Raw genomic sequence first — 18,973 nt, forward strand, 5'->3', positions numbered from 1 at the left:
AAAAAGCAAAGAAGTCAGGAGAATTTGGGTTCACTCTCAGTTTCACCAAAACCCATCTAATGACATTTTAAAAGGAATTTTTATCTTCTCTCTGGTTCTCTATTTTCCCATCTGTAAAATGAGAGAATTAGATACAGCTGATCTCTAAGGTGTCTTCTGTTACTCTCAGAGTCTTGGATGGTGATCCTTGCCTTACATACCTCATTGAGGTTGCAGTGAGAATCAAAATTGGTAAAGGGGACACACACACACACACACACACACGAACTCTTAAAAGCAAAATCAATAAGGTTTTGTATTATACAAGTACAAAGGACAATGTGTCTTCAGTCAGCCACACATCCTTCCTACCATCCTTGAGACATCATAAAGACAAATGATGCCGAAACCGGTTTGGCATGTACCTGGGTTGCGGGCACTTCCCCAGTAGGAGATGTGCAGGAGGCAGCTGATCGATGTTTCTCTTTCATCGATGTTTCTAACTCTCTATCTCTCTCCCTTCTTCTCTGTAAAAAATCAATAAAATATATTTTTTTAAAAAAAGACAAATGAAACACTATGAAATTCCATGGTTAAAAAAAAAAAAAAAACCCTCTTCCATCCTCTTTTCAGATGGAGCCTTGACTTTTGAAATCTACAAAGATGTCCTCCTGTCTGCTAGATGAGCAGGAATTTAAAGTACACTATACCTCCAAACTTCTAGCTGTCCCCACACTCTGATACTTCTCACTCAACCCCTTCCCTACTACAGAGAGCAAGCAACTGACATTTAAAGTAAAGCCCTGGTAACGGAATCGCAAGACACATTTGGAGCTGAAAGAGACTAGAGATATTTTTTTAAGTTCTGGACATAGGGCATGTGCTAATTGGCCTGGCTCTTGCTATGAAATAAATTGCTATTATCATTATTTTATTCTCTGAATGAGACAACCTCAGGTTAATATTTCAAAGAAGAATGAGTCACTGGAAAGGTTTAAAAGAACCCACTAATTATTTCTTTAAAGAAAAACCCTAATTCTGGGAGAAAGGACATATAGGAGGCATCAACTGCCCATTAAGATGAAAGGGCCGAGTTACCTGGGCTGCTCCAGGAGGCCCAGAAATAACAAGAGTGCCCCTTATATTTGTAGAATGGGTTCCCCTGCAGAGGCCCCTTCACAGACATTATCTCACTGACCCAGAATTCCTGGAGAAGAGCAGCTTCACTGCAAGTTTCAGTATCCCTTTCTTTCTGCCCCACCATGATGCTAGGAAGCCAAGGGAATACAGGGCAGTGTTAAGAAGAGATTGGAGTCTTTCCATTGTTTGTGGACTCAGCGTGAACAGCTGCTCAAAATCCTAAACCACCCAAGCTGGGAGATATCTGGCTACCTTCTCCACATATGCTTGGATTTTATTCTAATACAATTCTCTGAAGAATCCCAATAGTTAAAACAGAAGATCAATTCTACAATAAGTTCAGATTTTTAACATTTACTACGTATCAAATTCATCATTGAGAATAATGAAGTTCATTTGATGACAACAACAATTTGCAACCTGTCATCTGGAGCCCAGTGATCACAAACATGAGGCATATTATGGTCTACACTCTAATTTTTTTTAAACTGCCAGGATCCCTTTGGGACTATGCTTTCTAGGATCATGAATAGGAAAAATGGGACTCACTGGTTCAAAAACTTAGGTTAGTTAGTTAAGTTATGATCTAGGTCAATTGAAACATTTCCATACTAAGAGGAGAAGGAGATGAAGGCTCCAAGGAGATGATGTCCAAGAAAAGAGGACAGCAGCCCAATTACAGACAGAAAATAATTGTATTCTCCATAACTGGGAGCATGAGGAAGGTACAAGTTCCAGGAGAGCATGAGCCTGTCTTTACTCAAAGGTTGTATCCCAAGTGAACCTCTGGTAAAGGTTCCATGTGGTTGGCCAGTGATTAAGTATCAGATATTGAGACTTTGGGAGCTGGGACAAGGTCCATTGGTCAAATTTGGCACCTGGAAAATTAAATTTTAATTGGCCATGCAGTCCTTTCCAGTGGGCATCTTCAGAATAAGTCCTGAAACATTACTGTCTAGAGGCCTTTTTATTATTTCTGGACATAACATAAAAGAAAATGCAACCTAAAAGGGGGAAGGGGAACCAAAAAATCTATTTTTACCCACCCTGGAAGTTGGATTTAGGCATGGATTTTGTTGGACTCAAAATAATTCTATTATAAGAATAAATTTGTTACAGTAACAAAGGCTATTCTCATTTTCTGTCATCTGAATGTTTGTATTTCTCCCAAATTCATGTGTTGAAAACCTAATGTCCAGGGTAATAATATTAGCAGGCGGGGCCTTTAGAAATGCTTAGGTCATGAGGGTAGACTCCTCATGAATATGATTGGTGTCCTTATAAAAGAGACACAGAGAGATTCCTCACCCCTTCTACCATGTGTATATAAATAAGAAGGCTGTGACCCAGAAGAGGGCCCTCACCCAATCATTCTGATAACCTGATATCAGATTTCCAGCCTCTAGTAATGTGCAAAGTAAACTTCTGTTGTTTATAAGCTACAGTGGTATTTTTTTGTAGCTGCCTGAACTAAGCCATTATTTCATACCTCAAGTGTAGTAGAGCAATTAATAGTCATTGTACCAGCATTGGCTATCTCTGACAACCCCTCCACTCCTAGTACAGTCCCTTTTGGGGGGCCCAGTCTTCCTACCACCATGCATCTGCTTATTCTCTCCTAGGTATCACTTTGTCCAAAAGATTTTGCTTCCTGACAAATGACATCACAGGACAGAGAGGTGGTTCATCAATGGTGTAGTTATCTTCAGTGCTGAATAGCATTGAGGCCAGTAGATTATTTTCAGGGGGGGGCCTTGTCCTCTAAAGGTTTAGCCACCCTCATATGGGCACATTTTAATGACAACAGTCTTCTTAGCTGATTGCTAAGGCTGGTTCCTGCACTTCAGCCACTTTTATTTCCATGATTCCAGTCTCCTCAACAAAACCATGTTTTCTCCCAAAGTGGGGGCTATATTTTCTGTTTGATTTGCCCATTCCAGGAGCTCAGGTAGGTGATGCTCACTGACCCACATGACAATGACCAAGGATAAGTGACCAGAACCCAAGAAAGGAGCAATTTTCCTCCCAGCCTCTCTTCCTCCAAGAAGCTTCCGTATGTAATGACCACATGGGTTATCAGCAGATCTATGGGAGTCCTAGATCTCTAGATGGGAACCATTGGTCTCAATTTTCTGTGAAAGGGCTAACATGTCAAAAGCTCCCAGATTTGGCTTTCTTATACTTATTTCCTATAATTTTATCCTTGCTTGGTTACACCCCTGAGAAAAAACACCATGCCAGCATCAGAATGCATGAGTTCTAGCTCTGCCAGTTGATTGGATATGTGGCTTGAGCAGACCTTTTCACCAGTCATGGCCTGCATTTCCTCACCTATAAACTAAAGAAACTGGACTCAAGCTCCTACATATCATCTACCTCCTCTATGATCTTTAATTCCCTTGCCCATGTGCAGTGAGGACTAACACAGCATCAGTATTAGCACAGCCATCCCCAGGCCATGGAGGAAGGAAGAGAAGAAGCCAAAGGAAACAAGTGGGACAATCAACTGAGCTTCAAATAGGAAGATGCTGTCAGTTCACCCAGTTGAGGATAAAAAGCATTCCAGAGAGTTGAGGCAGTGCTGGTATAGGGTCCGTGCCCCTAAGGGCCTCAAGCAGTGGGGAAGGGACATGAAGAAGACAGAGAACCCCCCATTCAGGTCTGGCTTCAAAACCTGGCCCAGGAGGAGATGGGAAGATGAAGTGCCTCCCACTCAGGGAAACTGATCAAGAGAGCAAGCTACTCAAACCTCCAATAGTAGAGGGGATGAATGATGGAATGAGTCCTGAGATGTCTAGAAGCTGAGATCACCACTTCTAAGCCTAGCAAAGCCTAAGAGTGATCAAGGTCTAGATAACAATATTAAGCAACCCTCTTCTCTCTCTCTCTCTCTCTCTTTCTCTCTCTCTCTCTCTCTCTCTCTCTCTCCTTCTCCTCCTTCTTCTCCTTCTCCTTCTCCTTCTCCTTCTCCTTCTCCTTCTCCTTCTCCTTCTCCTTCTCCTTCTCCTTCTCCTTCTCCTCCTCCTCCTCCTCCTCCTCCTCCTCCTCCTCCTCCTCCTCCTCCTTCTTCTTCTTCTTCTTCTTCTTCTTCTTCTTCTTCTTCTTCTTCTTCTTCTTCTTCTTCTTTCTGCTTCTATTTACCACCACCACCACCAACTCTACAAATCTTTAAACTCTCTCTTGCCTACAAACTCAGCTATGACATTTCAATGTAGAAAGCAAGAAAACAGAACTGGCATACAAGCTGAGTTTCTCATGAGTAAATAGATTCCATGTGGTAAGATAAAGGTCAAAGAGAAACTGACTTTTATGAGGACTAAAAAGAAGGGATTAGGTATGGAGAATCTTATCAAAGGGGAAAGCCATCCCAATATGTGGTATGCTGTGTCTGAACTGGAGCTCTGTGCCTGGGCCTGATGGGACAAAAATCTCATTTCATGGCTATAAACCCATAGCTCTGCACATGGAGCAAACAGCCCAAATCCTGGTTCTTCCAGGTGATCCCATCACACTGTGGGACTTTGAGTCTGAGTCTGAGCATTTTCTTCTGTATTATGGATATAAGAATCCTTTGGCCCAGCTCACCTTAGTGGAGATAGGATTCAGGAAGTAACAGGTGATAGCTGTGAGGGTAAATTGAGTATCTGGGGAGCCAGGAATTATCTTTGAACCAGGGTCAGAGGTGTGGGAGCCCTCAACATGGAGAAGCAAACTCGAGCTGCAGAAGTAGATAGAGGATAGTGACTTCAAGAACACCAATTGTTCAGTGGTGGGTAGAAAAAGAGGGGGCAGAAACAAAGACCAAGGAATAAAAACTGAGAAGTAGCAGAGTTTTACAAAGCTGAACAAAGATAATCTGAGAAAATAATCATTTGTATCAATCAGATATCTTAAGACATTAGGTTTTGTTCTACTATATATCCCCAGAAGCACATGGGGGACAGGCAGAGCAGAGAAAATGAACATTAGAAGAAAGAATACATGTAATCTGGAAACAGTCATGACATTAGTTGTAAGCCTGGAGAGAATAGTAAGGCTGGTCTATTCCTCCCTGATGATTTGCTGTGTGACACTGGACATTTTACACAGCTTCTCTGTGCTGGCTATTAGTAAATATTTATTCAAGTCCTTAGTGTCTTGGGTTCAGAGGGTGTGGGCTGTGGATCCAGTTACTACTAGGCAACTGACTGCAAAAGGAAATGTGAGCCTGAAGTGGGGGTGGCACATACTATAGTCACATAAAGTTAGCATCTCCTCTCCCCAAAACCTGGCCTGCCTTAGAATAGGATGAGAATCTCACAATTCTTTTCAAAGGAACCATACCTGCCCCTTAAAATATTTTTATCTAACAACATCCAAAATAAATCCCTTTCAATGACAAATATTTGTAGAAAATATCTCTATGCAAACCACTGAGCTAGACCCTGGGGCAGGGGTGGGGTGGGCAGGCAGAAGGAAGACAGGAACCCAAAGATGACTAAGGCACTGAAACATGGGACTGTGCACTACACCTAGTAAGGACAATGGATTTTTTACATAGTGACCACTAGCCAGACTGTGCTATATGTCATCACACAATTATAAACAAAATTCAATATAAACCCATGCAGAAGCCATGAATTCTGAACCTAAGGGATCAGAGAAAGCTTTACACAGGACGTGAATCTGAATTGGGTCCTAACACTAAAAAGGTTTTTTTATTGAGAAAGGGTGAAAATGTATTCCAAGTTGAGTGAACATCATGAGCAAAACTTTGGCAACAGGAAAGTGGCATTATGTTTAAGGAATAAGTGGATGGTTTGGGACTTCAGTCCATATTCAATGTAGTCAAGAAATGTTTTGAGCAAGGGTGTGGTAGGATTAGTTTGTTCTTAGACTTTCTGGCCTGGGTAAACAACAAGGATGGAAGGGTGGAGGGACTGAGGGAGGAGACTTCTTGGAAAGCTATTATCAAGATAAATCACCAGTATCCTAAATAGTAAAGAAGCATTGAGATTGAAAGATCATATTGTTTCCAGAATGTTCCAATAAACAACACAGAAAGAACAGGACTGGGAGAGTGAAATGGAGATAAAATTATTTTTAGGTAAGTTGAATCTTTATAGTTATATATAGGGGTCTGGAGCCCAGGAGAAAACTCACAAGATTCAGGAATCTGTATTGGAGATCACTGCAATACAACTTATACAGAGGTTAGGTTCTGAAGGCAGCATTTAAGGTCAATGTTGAGTAAAAGCAAAATGACCCTTGCAAGTTCCTTAGGGAGATACCATATTAGAAACTGAGATCAAGTTGTGCATTAAGTCTAGCAGGGCCAGTGATTCTTCCAGAGATGGATGGGTCATCTGGGCACCAAAAACATAATCGGCTTGTGTTTGAAGGTCTGTTATAGGAGAAACACTAGAAACCCATTTCCCATTACCTATTCACTGAATAGAATGATTGCCAGAAACACCTGTATGAACTAAGTGTTCCCTGTTCAACATGCAGTTGATGCTATGTAGAGTTGGACATCATGGACCCATCTGTGCAGTGAACTGATCAAGCACTAGGTGTGAAATGCCCATGGAGAGAGATGGATCAAGAAGAGCTAGATCGTCTGAGAGAGGCAAATCAAATGACAATGAGGTACCATCTCACACCTGTCAGAATGTCTATCATCAACAAATAAACAAATGACAACTGCTGGTGAGGATGTGGAGAAAAGGAAGCCTCGTACATTACTGGTGGAAATGCAGACTTGTGCAGCCACTGTGGAAAACAGTATGGAGTTTCCTCAAAAAATTAAAAATGGAACTCCCATTTGACACAGTAATCCCACTTCTAGGAATATAGAAACACCAATCAGAAAGAGTATATGCACCCCTATATTCATAGCATCACAATTTACAATAGCTAAGATTTGCAAACAGCCTAAGTGCCCATCATCAGATGAGTGGATTAAAAAACTGGTGTATCTATACAATGGACTACTATACTGCTATAAAAAAGAAAGAACTCTTACCATTTGCAACAGCATGGGTGGACCTGGAGAGCATTATGCTAAGTGAAATAAGCCAGTCAGAGAAAAATAAGTATCACATGATCTCACTCAATTGTGGAATATAATGAACAACATAAACTGATGAACAAAAATAGGTCCAGAGACATAGAAGCATCTAACAGACTATCAAACCTCAGAGGGGAGGCAGTGAAGGTAGAAAGAGGAGAGGGGGGAGTAAGAGATCAACCAAAGGACTCATATATAAGCATAACCAATGGACACAGACAATAGTGGGTTAGGGCCTGTGCTGGGGGGCAGAAGTGGGCTGGGAGAGGTCAATGGGGGAGAAAGAAGACATATGTAATACTTTCAACCATAAAGAATTTAAAGAAGCAGAAGCAGAAGCAGAAGCAGAAGCAGAAGCAGAAGAAGAAGAAGAAGAAGAAGAAGAAGAAGAAGAAGAAGAAGAAGAGCTAGATCAATGGCTTGAGACAGCACCCTGGGAATGCCAATAGCTAACTGAAATAACTTGGTCAAAAAAGGAGGAGCCAAAGAAGAATTTGAAAGAGAGCCAGGGATATGTAAACTAAGAGTTAAGTCAAGGAATGACAAGGAAGAAGAGAACTTCAAAAGAAGGCTTTCAACAATGCCAAATTCTATAAAAAGAAAGAGGCTTCAAAGTCATCTGATGAATTTGAGAGTGGGGTGTTATCAAATGTGTTAAAATATGAAGCCTCCATGAATGATGAAAATGGAAGCCAAGTTAAAAGGGTGAGAAATTGGGGTATAAGAAAATGGACACATTGAAATACACTCTTCCATAAACTTGACCAAGGAGGGAAAGAGAAAGCTTGAAAAATCAACCATTTTTAAGAGCAAGAGCTTGTTTGTAAAGTACTAGTAATAAAATGTCCCAGTTATTCAGTAATAATAGCTAACACTTATTGAGCATGTACTGTGTGTAACGTAGTCAAGCTTAGTTAACCCCTTAGATAAATAATACTATCATCTATCAAAAGAAACTGAGAGGATGTTGGTAGAAAGGTCACACAAACATCCCCAAATCCCACAGTTGTGTAGTGGCAGAGATAAGTTTGGAAATAATCAACGTGACTATGGAGCCCCACTCAGTGTCCTGTGTAAATGAAGTTTCAGATGTCACATCTCAGAGAAGAGGGAAAGCACTGCTCTTGGTTCAGAGCCTTCCTTCATTCTATTCCATTCATTGCCAGGATTTGATTGCTTCCACTCATTCCTAGAATTTCACACATTGCTTGGATATAAATTATAGTGATAATCTATGTGAATGATTCCTAGATTAATATCCTCTGGTCTTTCTGCTCAGGCACCGCTGAGAGTCTTCTAGATGCCTGAGCCACTAGGTCCTGACTTCTCCCTACCACACTAAATACCAGAAATTGAATAGACTGTCAACTTCAAGGCACCTGAATACAGACCAAGAAGGAAAAGGAGGAGAGAGGTGAAGACAACTCTTCTAAATATGCCAAGGTATGCGGAAGGGCCAGAGGAAGCAAGGGGGCAGTTAGGGGTAGAACTTAGCCTATGTCATGGTGTTAAATTACCAATGAGAACTGAGAAATAGAGGTGGACCTGAATAAAGAACCTGTGCCAAAGACTGTGGAAGAGGTCATAGCACTATAGCTTATGGCATTGCAACACAATCAACACATTTTTATTGAGCAATTGCTGTAGGTTCTGCACTCTGCTAGACAGACAGCTGGACCACCCAGTTCTGTTGGAGAGAGAGTGCTAAGACATGTAAACAACATAAAACAACAGTGTGATGTGAGGGCTACACTTCAGAGGAGAGGGACACATTGAGGGTTGAAATGGTCATGGTTATGGTCAGATGGAACATGGACTCTGAAACGAGTTTTTCTGAGGAAAAGCTGAGGGGCCAAGGCATTCTGTTGGCTAGGGCAAGGGCAGACCAGGAACATACAAATGGAGTTGATAAGAAGACAGCTTCAGCCATGGCTGTGTATCTCAGTTAGTTAGAGCATCATCCAGATACACCAAGGTTTCAGGTTCAATCCCTGATCATGACACATACAAGAAACAACCAATAAATGCAAAAATAAGTGGAACAATAGATCTCTCTCTCTCTCTCTCTCTCTCTCTAACAAAAAAATAAAAAGACAGCTTCACCAGTTGGCATATGAATGAATTCTGGGGAGAAGTAACTAATAAGATGGAATTAAGAAGTAGATAAAGAGAGGAGCATAGCCCTAGCCGGTTTGGCTCAGTGGATAAAGCGTCAGCCTGTGGACTGAAGGGTACTGAGTTCAATTCTGATCAAGGGCACATGCCAGGGTTGCAGGCTCAATCCCCAGTAGGGGGCATGCAGGACACAGCTCTCTCTGTCTCTGTCTCCCTCTCCCTTCCTCTCCAACATCAATTAAAAAAATATTTCTTTTAAAGAGAGGAGCATAGCTTTAGATTGAGAGATAATTCTAAAGATAGTAGAAGGGGAGGAGTGTGAAGGTGTTTGCTGCCACTAGCAGTGAATAAGAAAGACTATTCAGAGTAATTGCATAAGATAAGGAAAGATCAGGGGCAAACACAGAGGACATCAGAGAAAGTGGAGGGATACTGTCTACTATCTAATCTAGTCTGGCCAGTAATACATTGACCTCATGATCACAATTTACAAAATACTTTCATAGTAAGTTTCTTATTTGATTTATACATCAATCTTTTATGTCCATTTTTTTTAAAGAAAGAGAACATCAAAAAGGTTGCATGACTTTCCCAAGACCTTTGAACCAATGGGTAGCTAACCTGTCTTCTGACTGACCCCAAGTCCTGCCACCCAAGTGTCCTATGGTGGCTGGATTGACCTTTGAGAGGTGAGAATACACCAGTTTACCCCCGAGTGTCAGCTGTTTATAGTCTTTTTTTTTTTACCTGCCCTACGCAAACACACGAAGTAGCATATAATTCATCAGTTTGTATGCAAAAATGAAGTCATATTGTGCAGTTGAAAATGATTAGGAGAGGACCTGAACTTGCCTGGTTCTTCAGGTGCTTCTTCTTGTAGACATAAACTCTCACCCAAGGGACTGGATTGGTGCACAGTTTCAAGGTTCCCCAGCACCTAGTGACTGCACCCTCCCCTGGGTGACTCAAACATGAGACTGAGTCTAGCCTGAGTATCTAATTACAAAGGCCAGGTTGGGCTCTGGAGCCCAAAGCCCCACTCACTGCCAGGCTACTGCCTTCCAAGGTGTCAGAGAAGACAGCCAAAGGCAAGGGGCTGGAGACACATGTTGCAACCTCCTTCAGCAGTCCTTGGTCCAAGGCAAGCCTGCTCTACAGACTGGGAAATGTAATAAAGGGTTTAATGGAGGTTTTATTATGAGCTAGGGGATGACACTTGCTTATCCGATTGGCAAACTGCTCTGAGAAACAAGCAACTTTCTTTCATGTGGCAATTCTGACATGCTTAGATCATGCCAAAGTTTGGGGAGACAAAGCTCTAAATTTTTTGCAACTCAGCACAGCGTTTGAGGAAGGTGCCCAGGCAGCTCAGAGCTGGAGCTGTCAAGCCAGGCCTTCAGGAGGGCTGGACTGGTCATGAGGCGAAGGAGGAAGGCTTGATTGAGGTCCTCATCCAGACTGTGGAGAAGACCATGCCTCTCCTCATCACCCAGAGGAGACAACTGGTACTACTGGCAGGTCTCGGAGGACCCCCGCATCTGACATGATACTGGAAATACATCTGAAGATTCTAGATCCCTGGATCTCTCAGTTGCTTTATTTTATCTTAAAAGAAAAAAAATGTATTAGTACAGTGGCTGCCAGTCACCTGGGGAACTTGTTAAAAATACAGATTCTTGGTTCACACTACAAAGACCTTGATTTTGATAATTATCCAGGTTTGGAAATGAATTCATTGGAATATATGGAAAAAAGTAAAACAATATTTTTTATATTGTGGTAAAATATACATAGCATAAAATTCAGCATTTTAACCATTTCTAGGTATATAGTTCAGTGACATTAAGTATATACCATTGAGAAAATATATTTAAGAAAGAACCATTAGCTGTCTAGCATTGGGTGGAATAATTCTTTTGGAAAGTCTTTTGGCATTAAAATACATATAAGAGAACAATACCCAAGCACTATCCTGTTCTCCAGTTGGTAGAGTTGTTTCTCGTGGTAGTACAAGATAACAATTCTGAAAATGCTGTAAATGAGTTCCAGGATTGAACAAATAAGTAAATGGATATTATTTAGTGGAAGCCAGGTTTCTCACTGTTGGAATAGAAAGTTACATTAAGGTAGAGGGTAAGGCTATCATAAATCACGTGCTACTGGATTAGTCACAGATATCAGTATGAACTTATGTTTAGCTTAATGTAGATACTGATGGATATCCTAGCTAATAAAGCGGTAATATGCAAATTGACCATAACTCCAACACACAAGATGGCCACACCAAGATGGCCGGCAGTTGTGGGCGATCAGGCCGACAGGGGAGGGCAGTTGGGAGGGACCAGGCCTAAAAGGGAGGGCAGTTAGGGGTCAACAAGCCTGCAAGGGGGGGGGCAATTGGGGGGAACCAGGCCTGTGGGGAGAGCAGTTGGGGGTGACCAGGCCTGCAGGGGAGGGCAGTTGGGAGGGACCAGGCCTGAAAGGGAGGGCAGTTGGGGGTGATAAGACCTGCAGGGGAGGGCAGTTGGGGGCAACCAGGTCTGCAGGAGAGGACAGTTATGGGTGACCAGGCCTGCAGGGGAGGGCAGTTGGGGGTGACCAGGCCTGCAGGAGAGGGCAGTTAGGGGCAATCGGGCCAGCAGTGGAGCAGTTAGGCATCGATCAGGCTGGTAGGGGAGTGGTTAGGGGTGATCAGGCTGGAAGGCAGAAGCAGTTAGGGGCAATCAGGCAGGCAGGCAGGCAAGCAGTTGGGAGCCAGCAGTCCTGGGTTGTGAGAGGGATGTCCGACTGCCCATTTAAATGGGCAGTCGGACATCCCTCGAGGGGTCCTAGATTAGAGAGGGTGCAGGCTGGGCTGAGGGACATACCCCGCCATGCACGAATTTCGTGCAATGGGCCTCTAGTCCTATATAATAAAAGGGTAATATGAAAATTGACCCTGATGGCAGAATGACCAGAACAACCACTTGATCAGTCACTATGAGGCACACTGACCACTTCTTGGTCCCTTTCCCCAGCTGGCAGGCTCCAATCACCCAATGGCGAATGGGGAGCCAGGGGTAGGTGGCAGGGGACACAGATGGTGCCAGGTCAAGGCCCCCACCACACCGGTCGCCCCACACACAGAGGATGACCCGTGGTGGGGGTGGGGCTGGCAAGCGGGCAGGAACCGCAGACCTCTAGGTCCCTTCCCCCAGCTAGCAGTCTCCGATCGCCTGATGGTGAATGTGGAACCAGGGATGGGTGGCGTCAGGGGGCAGGGCCAGCTGTGGACAGCTGGGGAAGATGGCCCTGATTGCAGGCCAAACCTAGGAACCATACCTGCACACGAATTTCGTGTGCTGGGCCTCTAGCATTTAAAAATAATTATAAATATGTATGTATACATGGGTTAGTATACACATATACATTTCCTTGCTCTGACTGCTAATAGGGCCTAGAAGCAATGACTCTCTTGTAGCAGCAAGTGCACCCGACACCCAGATCTTGGTTTCTAATGCCATTATACAACAAAAGGAACCAGAACCAGAGCTCTTTGGAGAGTGGCTGATTCTATGGATAGGGCATGGAATATACAAGATGAGCCTGAAGCATCTTATACAGCCAGAAAATGAGGGAATGCTGAAAAAAACAAAACAGTGAGAGTATGTCAAAAAGACATAGGAGCCAATGAAAAGGACTTCCAATGGCCTAAGCAAAACAAAATAAATAACAGAGTATTTAATTATAAACCTGAGGAATAAATATTCATTTATTTATTTATATAAATATCTATATTGACATAAATAAATGATTGAATAAATCAATAAATGGGAGAGAGAAGACAAATTTCCCATGGAGAAGAATGTCAAATAATTTATGTAGCTACTACCCTCTTAAGAAATAGAATATGACTCTCTACCTCTTAAGTATAGAGTGTGCTTAGTAACTTGCTTATAGCATGGAAATGGGGGAAATTAAAAAGTAACTTTACAGTGGAAAAACCTATCTAACCAAGTGATCAAGGTCAGCATCATCAGTGACAGGTCAAGTTAATAACATATACTATTGATAAGATGTGTTTAGAATGGCACTTCACCTCTGTAGTCTTCCTCTCAAAAATCCATAACCCCAGTCCATGACAAAATAACAAAAATATAAGCCAAACTCAAATGAAGGAGCATTCTATGAAATATCTGATGACCAGTATTCCTCAACATTGTCAAAGTTGTCAAAAACAAGGAAAATCTGAGAAAATGTCACAACCAAGAAGAGCCTAAGGAGACGTAACACCTAAATGTTATGTGGTACCTTGAATGGGATCCTGGAACAGAAAAATGACATCGGGAAAAAATAATAAAATCTGAATAAAGTGTGGAGTTTAGTTAATAATAATGTATCAGAATTGATTATTAGTTGTAACATATGTACCATAGCAATGTATGATGTCAATAGCAGGGGAAACTGTGGGGTATATGGGAACTCTGTACTAGCTTGGCTACTTTTCTGTACATATAAAACTATACTTAAAATTAAAAGTTTATTTAAAAATACATATAACACATACATGCATAAATGGATTTTATCTCTTAGGCATCTAACATGAGCTGGAAACCATTCCTCATGGACACTCCAGTAGGAAAAACAAGATGTCTCAAAAGAGTAGCATTCCAGGCAAATGAAGATCAATAAATAGGAGAGATACAAAGCAAGTGCCCTGCTAGTTTGAGCAGCCTGTTGAGAAAGGGTAAGTACCAAGTTTACTACCCCTGTGAGCCCCTATACTCCAACTTCTACAGCTAATCCCTTCATTATCTCTGTCACTGGGTCCATGTTAGAATGAATTAGATGTTGTCTGTATGGCATATAGTGGCATCAATAGTCCCTTACCCCAGATTCTGGATCAACACAGGTGATTCCATGCAAGACCATGAAACAGTGGGGGATTTCTGAAGGGTCCCTGTTTCTTACACTTGTCATAGCTACATACAGGTGCATGGGGCCATCTTTGAGTCTGGTACTCTATCCTGGTCAGTGCAGTAGATGAGGGTCCAGAGACCTTGATGCCACATTTAAAGATCCTATCCCTTGGGTGAGCCTCTTAGTTTCCTTCCAGTCCTATAACATCAAGTTTATTTCTTTGGAAGGCAGAACCTGCAAGGATGCAGACTATCCCTTCTATATCCTGCATATAGCACTTTGGAATATGATAAAGAAAGGAATTTTGTCTGTCTTTTCCCTATTAGGTATGTTCAGTGTCTACTGTATAGCAAAAATTTAATCAATATGAATAAAGTGGTTATTTCTTTGAAAGATGCTTTCCCCATGGTATTATTTGGCTATCTACTTTTATTTCACAAATACTTTCATGGTGCTTGCCATGTTCTCTACACTATTTTGTGTCCTTATATATATATTAACTCATTTATTTTTATGATAATCCTGTGAGGCAAGTACTATTATCATCTCCACTTTACAGATGAACACACTGAAGCACAGAAGGTAAGTAACTTGCTGAAGGTCACTCACTGACAGAGCTGGAATTTTAACCCAGGAGATCTATGTTTAGAGTTTGTGCTCCACACCCTATCCTGTGATGCCCCTGTATTGGTCCACTCTCTTCCTAGCCATAGGGGTGGACTTTGGCTTGGACAGGATCGGTCATGGGATCACATCTCCCTGCTCAAAATGACAGTTCCAGATGTGAATACATGACTCAAGCCAGGTCAGTAAGAATCCCTGCATCGGGCTTTGTCATTTGCTGGAGGAAAAGGCCTTTACTTTGGGAGGAATGGAATAGAAGGGATATGAATCCTGGAATAATTGAAGGAGGAGAAATCTCTCTTGGAGGTGAGAATAAAGGTCACTGTGGTATTAAGAAGTGAGCAGAAATAAAGAGAGAGATGGCCCCTTGCTTGAATCCCTGGATTTACATGTGATTGAAACCCCTCCCATCCATAGACTTTCTGTCCCAACTCCCAATATGTTCTCCACATTTAAAAAATGTAAGCTAGCTAAGTTGGGTTTATGATTCTTTCAAATAAAACCACCATTTATTTGTTGGGGGATGGAAAAACTAATAAAATATAAATGAATGAAGAGCCTTGATTAATACAACTCATTCATTCCTTAAATAAATACCAACTGTGCCATGTTGGTATGGAACAAGCATAGCAGCTATAGAAATGGACACAAAAGACCCTATCCTAGTACGGAAGACAGGCATTTAAATAACAAGTTACAATGGACCAGCAGGGTCTATCCAGACCTGAAACAAGTTCAGAGGAGTTGAAGTGCATGTTGTGGAGTATGCAGTGCTCAATGCCCTAAGATGAGGTGAAGGAGAGAAACAGGGACAGAGTACAGAAGGCCACACTAGAAATTTATATTTTACACTGAGGCCAATGGCAGGGGTGAAGGTTAGGGAGAGGTGTAGGCATTGAAAGGTTTTTAAGTGGGGTAACATGTTCAGATTTGTGGTTTCAACAATTGCAGCAGGAAGAATTTAAGGTCTCAGGAGTCCAGTAAAAAAAATATAGTGACCTAGCCTAAGGCAATAGCAGAGGAGTCTAGAAATATTTAGGTGGTTCAGTTTAAGTCACAGCACCCTAGAGGTGAGTGCATAATTATTTCAAATTAAAAACTTAGAAAAAATTCTATCCATAACCAACTTCAGTGTGTAGACCTAATTGGGACCCTGATTAAACAAGAAAGATGTGCTTGTGAAACAATTGAAAATTTGAACACTGAGTGTGTATTTGATGATATTACGGTCTTCATTTTAATTTTTTATGTAATAATGATATTGGGAGTTCTTTAAGAGTCCTTGTCTACTTTAGATACATATCAAATATATAGGCCTGAAGTGATATATCTGATATTGCTTCAAATAAAGTGAGGAGGGAGGCAAAGTGACTCAGAAGAAACCAGAATTGCCATGAATTAGTAATTGTTGGAGATATATGTATGGAGGTTCTTTGTCCACTTCTTTCTAATTTTGTATATATTTCTAAAATTCTAGAGTAAAGAATTTAAAAATAATAAAAACATCAATCTAAAAAATACATATACAGAGAACTCCACTTGGCAACTCTTATCAGCTGCCCCCCTTGCTTCTTATTAGCAGGTTCTTGACATGGAAGTTAGTACACACATCAGTCTATATCCCTACACACATTTTGGAAAGTCCAGAAACTTCTCCACAATTCAGAAAGAAATAGTCCTAAATATGACTGCATAAAGCAAATAAAATTTTGAAATAAAGATTTTGGGGGGGGGGGGGGGGCGGGGGGTTGGAGCTGCAGAAGCCACCGCTATCACTCTTCCATCAGTGAATTCATTGCGATTTTCTCTAGCAGATTTTTTTTCATCAGTCTTTCCAGTCATTTTTATTACTTTTCATTTTAGTCTTGACCTCTAATTCCCTGTTTTGAAAAGAAAAAGAAAATTAGAATTGAGTGTGAATTTGTTCCAAGAAGCTTGCTTATTTCCTTCCTTGTATTTTCCCATGTTCATCTCCCTAGAGAAGTCCTGACACAGGGCCTGATTACCACATATCTTATCTTATAAACATTGGTTAAGGACCCTCTGTTGCCATTTTCTCATCTATCCTTAACAACCACCCAGTGTGATAATAACATTGGCCCCACTTTCCAGATGAACAATTTGAAACTGATTTCCACTGAAGACTGCAAAGCTTATACTGGATAAAGTGAAAGAGCAATTTCTTGTTAAAGAATAAGCCAACTGGGAACTTATTTTTCTTCATTTGACCATTCGAAAATTCACTTAAGAAACCATCATTTAAGAAACCCGTGGGATTTCTTACAGATGGGCCATCAGTATCTCCTCTCCATGTATATCCATCTTCTCTTGTAGAAAGTTGCAAGAATAAATGAAGTTCCACTCGCTCTTAACTCACACTAGCCCAACTCACCAATCCCCAGCAGATAATCTCCATTCTAGAGTCCTAAATCATTCCCATGGGATTGTTACAAAGGAGGTTTTCCAAACTAAACTAATATTAAAAGAGTTAAAACATTTTGCAATTTTCTAAATGTTCAAAAATTAAAAGAGGGATGGTTGTTTCCATAAGAATCGTGTTGACAGCCAAACTTCCTACACAGGACCCCAAAATTCTCAATTAGTAGACATGTTCTCCATGATCCACTTTCCCTTACCAGAATACTACCCATTTGTTTTTTTTATGAGGTAGGAGAAGTCTTGGAGTATGTTCCATTCCATCAAGGTAGGAGACGTCTTGGAGTGTGTTCCATTCCATCTTTGCTTTTTCTGCCCTGTCTGCTTTCCTGTTGTCACTTCTGTCTTTCCCCCTACAACCAAGAGTGCAAACCTGACAGACCACTAAGACTCCCTGCCCTCCATGACCATTCCAGCCTGCTGGGCACCACACCGAGAGGAAGGGGGCTGCCTGAGTTTTGCAGAATGAGCTGGCACTCCCAGGGTGAGCTCTGGAGTAAGAGGGTCCCTGGGGACCTGCCAAGGTGACTCTCTAAAAAGCCGAGAGCCAGCTGCCACAGGAGTCGCTCCTTAATCTGCAGCACCACCTTTGAGAAGTCGCATTTGGAGGGAATGTCAGGCAAGATCTTGGTTGGGAATTGGAGCCACTAGCTCTGCAGATGGATGGGGATTTCTGCAAGGCATCTCTTCCATGCTTCTGGTCTATTATCTCTAAAATCTCATTAAAAGCTCTTGTCCTCGTGATCAAGCTTATCTAAATTTAAGGATAAATCCCAAGCTATCTCTTGAACTAAACTGAATGATATTCTTCTTAAAGAGCTTTGTGTAGGAAAGCAACGTGGGCAGAAGAACAGCTATGACTAATTCTAAAGTGAAGAGACGAAAATTGAGGGAAGATACAAAATGGCATAACAGAATGTAATGCTACAACTCAGTGTACATAGTCAAATGGGTCAGGGACCCAGTTCTATTGACCATATAAATGGTCACTTCATCTTTGCAAACCAGGCTACTCAGTCTCCTGCCCAGATTGTACATTGAAACACTGAAGGGGATTTGCTTTCAGTTTGATCTGATTTAACTCAATGCCTCTGAGCTAGAAGTTACTTGTTCTTTCTCTTCAAACTGATAGCCATTTTTCCTCCTGTTCTCAGGGCAAGACAGTCTCTGCCCCACCCTCAGATCCATTCTCTGCCCTTTGTTCTGATCTGTGCCCTAGGAGGCCAGATCTTAAAGACAGCATCCAGGTGGTGTATTGTTGGATTCAGCCAGTGGACGGCACTGGTAGGAAATCGGAGGCCAGAAAGGGAAAAGATCAGAGATATTCTTTCCCACCACCTCCTTGGTTTAGCCTGGTTCTGGGGTTCTGACAGCTCCCACCAGGAAGCCCTCCTTCCTGACTCATCTCCCATAGGGTCAAGGTAGGAGTTATGTTTCCTATTGCAGAAGGAAATGGTAACAATTATTGAGTACTTCTGTGTGTAAGCACTGTACTAGCTATGTTCACACATTATTTAATTTGTCCTCATCACAACCAGAAAAGCAGCATTATTTGTACCATTTGCAGTTGAGAAAGCTGAGTCTTAGAAAGATTAAGACCCTTCTCAGGTTCCCAGAGCTACTGAGGGGTTAGACCCAATTTGAATCTTGTTCCTTTATTCTTCCCATACATTATACTGCCCTTTGAAGGGAGTTATTTATGTTTGGTTACTCTTTGTATCACCTAGGAGG

At 41.7% G+C, this 18,973-nt stretch overlaps 1 long non-coding RNA gene across 2 annotated transcripts in view; it reads right to left on the reverse strand.

The window, feature by feature from the left end:
- Positions 1–16,643: 16,643 nt before the first annotated feature.
- The window catches only part of LOC139015546 (uncharacterized), a 109,673-nt gene continuing 107,343 nt past the window's right edge, over positions 16,644–18,973 (reverse strand). For both annotated transcript variants that reach the window (XR_011472457.1, XR_011472456.1), the window contains exon 3: positions 16,644–16,686. This is a non-coding gene — a long non-coding RNA (uncharacterized lncRNA). The remainder of the gene's footprint in view (positions 16,687–18,973) is intronic.

This window comes from Myotis yumanensis, unplaced genomic scaffold (assembly GCF_028538775.1).
Source record: "Myotis yumanensis isolate MYYU_CA2020_CCGP unplaced genomic scaffold, mMyoYum1.0.hap1 SCAF_8, whole genome shotgun sequence".
Classification (NCBI taxonomy): domain Eukaryota; kingdom Metazoa; phylum Chordata; class Mammalia; order Chiroptera; family Vespertilionidae; genus Myotis; species Myotis yumanensis.